We start from the raw sequence: 3,588 nt of genomic DNA, 5'->3' as shown, positions 1-3,588 counted from the left end.
TTGCAAACCATCTGTGCACTTTTTTTTAAGTACAAGATTTGACTCTTTAAGTTTTGTCTCCTAAAGGGCGGCATTTATTTTTTTTGTGAAATCGTTAAGCCAGAAGTCATCCAGCTAATTTTTTAGCAGAACTAAAAACACGAATCTGTCTTTTTAGCACTGACCTTCATGTTGCTTTGATGTTGCAGGCTTGCGCTGTGGTTTGACCTACCTGGTACCTGTTAAGAGCAGCTAAAAATCTGATTTAATTCAATTTGCTTCTGCTGTTATAGTTAATCCCAAATTGGCTTCAACTGCATCGTTTATAAGCAGCAACCTGAATAACAGGAAGAGAGCTTCCTTTAATTTTCTCCGCTGTCCTCACCACTCTCTGCGTGGGCGGTGTGCACGGTGACTTTTGAAGTATCTATAGAAATCATTCATTGGGTAAGAAAATTAGGCAAAGCAATGGAGAAAGTGAGCAATCCTAATAGGCACAAATGATTCTGAAAGTAATTGTTTTGCTGTAGGTTTTTTTATATATATAATTTGCACAAATGCTGTTGATAATACATTCCCGTCAATTTAATAAAATAAACTAAGGATCTAAATCAACTCATTGCTGTCTTGAGAAAATTAATTTGGACCATATCCAAATATAACGGGGTGGAGGAGTTATAGAAATTATTTAAACCTATATCCAAAATATCAATGAATAAACATAACCTATCCAATAATATAAATGAATTGGATAGGTTATGTTTATTCATTGATATTTTGGATATAGGTTGAAATAATGAGAGTGAGAGGAATGAATTATACTTGATGGATTCTTCAGTTCATTAGCCAACTGAAATAGAACATGATGAGAAATGATTCATGATAAATGGAGATTTTTTGTCCCAAAGGTGTTGTTTTCAAGAAAGAAGTGGACCTGTCCTGGCCACTTTTTACAGAGGCACGATTGAGGGCATTTTAACAAACTACATCACTGTTTGGTTTGGTGGTGGCCGTGCCTCAGACAGAAAGCCCACGCAGAGAGTGGTGAGGACAGCGGAGAAAATTAAAGGAAGCTCTCTTCCTGTTATTCAGGTTGCTGCTTATAAGCACTATGTGCTTAGAGCTTGAATCATTGTTAGAGACCCCACATACCCACTATATGGTCTGTTTCTGTTGTTCCCCTTTGGGAGGAGGGTTTGAAGTATTTCTAGCAGGACTACAAGATTCTGTAACAGCTTTATTCCCTATTGTATGCCATCCATCTAGTAAACTCTGAAGATTCAATTTTTCTCCATGTAGATGTATACATCTGAAGTAGACTGTATTATTTGTTTGTGTTGTATAATGTATGTGGGTATATGCATAATTTTGTATTTGTTTATGTATTCTGTGATGGTTATGTAGCATATACTGGAGGGGAAGAGCTGTATGCAACAAAATTTCATTTTAATGCATGCCTATTAGTGTACATTCACAGTGACAATGAATTTATTATTCTATTTCTATTTCTATTCTATTCTATTCCATTCCATTCCACTCCATTCTACTCCACTCCACTCCAAGCCACGCCACGCCATGCCACTCCACTCCACGCCACGCCATGCCACGCCACGCCACGCCACGCCACTCCACTCCACTCCACTCCACGCCACTCCACTCCACTCCACTCCACTCCATTCCATTCCATTCCATTCTATTCTATTCTTCCTCGAAAAGGTTTCACTACTCATCCAAGGAGCTTCTTCAGTTTATGAATGAAGAGGTTTCTTAGATAAGAAGTGAAAAATCTTCAAGGAAAAACAAAGACCAAAGTTACCTCTTGAAAAAAAAAACACCTTTGGGACAACCTGGTGAGAGCTAGCCTTCACCTCTTCCCAAAGCATGCCATCATTCTCTGAAATTTGGGGGTGGGGGGCGCAAAGGATCATCTTACACCTCTCACGTCGACAGACAACCATTTTGGCAGTTTTAGTCTAGTGGCTGACATCCCTATTATTTTATTTCTGGAGGATCCTTTTGGTTAGCTGTCTTCCACTCTTCGTGTTCTAAAACTAGGATCTAGCATCACCAAGATGGTGCCTGTTTTAGGATGTGTGGGGGAGGCAGGGGGAGAGAAGCCTTTGATGTTGATCAAGAAATGATGGTTGCTGAAGCCTCTGGGGCGTAATTCACAGCTTCCTCCATATGCCTTTCATCAGGCAGAACTATGCCCTTAAAGCTTTTCCCCCTGTGGGACATGTCAGCCTTTGGTTCTCCATCTTGTGCTGCTGGAGACTTGATTTACACTCTTCTTCTTGCAAGTGACAAAGAGTGTGAGGGCTGTAAATCCTAGTGCTTGTTATGACCATTTTTTAATCATCTGTTTTCCTTGGAAGCATGAAAACAGAAGCCCCAGAGACTGATATACATGTCACCAGGAAATCTCTCCAAGCATCAACTCCCCCCCCCAACACACACACACAAGAGATTTCGGTGCATTGTGAGGAAGAAAAGGACCTCCTTTTATTTATTTTTTGTTTTCAACAAATGTGCCTCTAATCCTTTTTTTTTTTCTGCCATTGGAGAGTGCAGTGAGCACGAGGCTTCCATCGCTGTGAATTAAACAAGCATTGTCTGCAGCTTGGGGAGGAAATTAATTGCTCCGAGGGAATTCTTCTCCTCACGTGAGGCAAAGTGACATTGGTGATATGTACAAAAGGGTTCTTGCCTGTTATCTGTGATTTATAACCTTTCTCCCTGGCACCCAGTCAGCTGCCAGTTAGCACAAAGCCAGGCGCGGGTGACATTCGAAGGACCTGTATGAATGCAGCCAGCCAATCAATGCCGCCCGCCCCTTTTCACAAGGACAGTGGGTCTGTCACCATTACACCAGGCTGTCAACAGAAAATGACTACGGGAACACAAAAGCCAAAATGATGTCAGCTTAATCAGAGAAGAGACCGAATGCCTCCCAAGGTAAACAGTGCTGATAGAACTAGGAAAAGGTGGCCTTGGCAGATCGGGCGGTATGGGGAGAGTCCCAATGAAACCAGGACTGAAATGCAATGGTATGACACATGGGCTGGGGGAAAAAAACCCTGTTTCCTTTCAATTAAAATTGATGACTGATCTTGGCATGAAGGAAGTCTGGAATAGATAAGAGGGAGAGTGCTGGAGATAGTTTCCCAGGGGTCAAAGTGTTTCTTATTAAAGGGAAATGGGAGGGTGGACAGGCAGCAACTGAGCTGGAAAATGATATGATTGCCCTGCTAAGATGTTACAGCTGAGGCTAAGTGTCTAGAATAGTGCAGATTGGAAACTGGGGTGTGGGGGAGTCATTCTCATCAAGGATCCCTATTAATGGGGAGATAAAACTTTATTCCAAGGAAAAATAAAGTGTCTGTTCAGTTGTGTCCAACACCTGTGACAGCATGAATGTAATTTTCTGGGAAGAGGAGGAGGAGGAGGAAGAGGAGGAGGAGGAGGAGGAGGAGGAGGAGGAGGAGGAGGAGGAGGAGGAGGAGGAGGAGGAGGAGAATTTTTCCAGGATGCTTTTCAACATCTTAGTTTAGTCAACAGTTCGGGAACTCCTAGCTCCCACCCAAATATCTTCAAAACTAACCTTACATA

At 41.9% G+C, this 3,588-nt stretch overlaps 1 long non-coding RNA gene across 2 annotated transcripts in view; it reads left to right on the top strand.

The window, feature by feature from the left end:
* Nucleotides 1-2,825: 2,825 nt before the first annotated feature.
* Nucleotides 2,826-3,588, top strand: part of LOC148043248 (uncharacterized) — a 50,457-nt gene continuing 49,694 nt past the window's right edge. For both annotated transcript variants that reach the window (XR_015698191.1, XR_015698190.1), the window contains exon 1: nt 2,826-2,934. This is a non-coding gene — a long non-coding RNA (uncharacterized LOC148043248). The remainder of the gene's footprint in view (nt 2,935-3,588) is intronic.

This window comes from Thamnophis sirtalis, unplaced genomic scaffold (assembly GCF_051295495.1).
Source record: "Thamnophis sirtalis isolate CommonGarterSnake01/CBP01778 unplaced genomic scaffold, rThaSir2_p1.2 scaffold_12, whole genome shotgun sequence".
NCBI lineage: Eukaryota > Metazoa > Chordata > Lepidosauria > Squamata > Natricidae > Thamnophis > Thamnophis sirtalis.
This window is presented reverse-complemented; position numbering and strand designations above follow the sequence as displayed.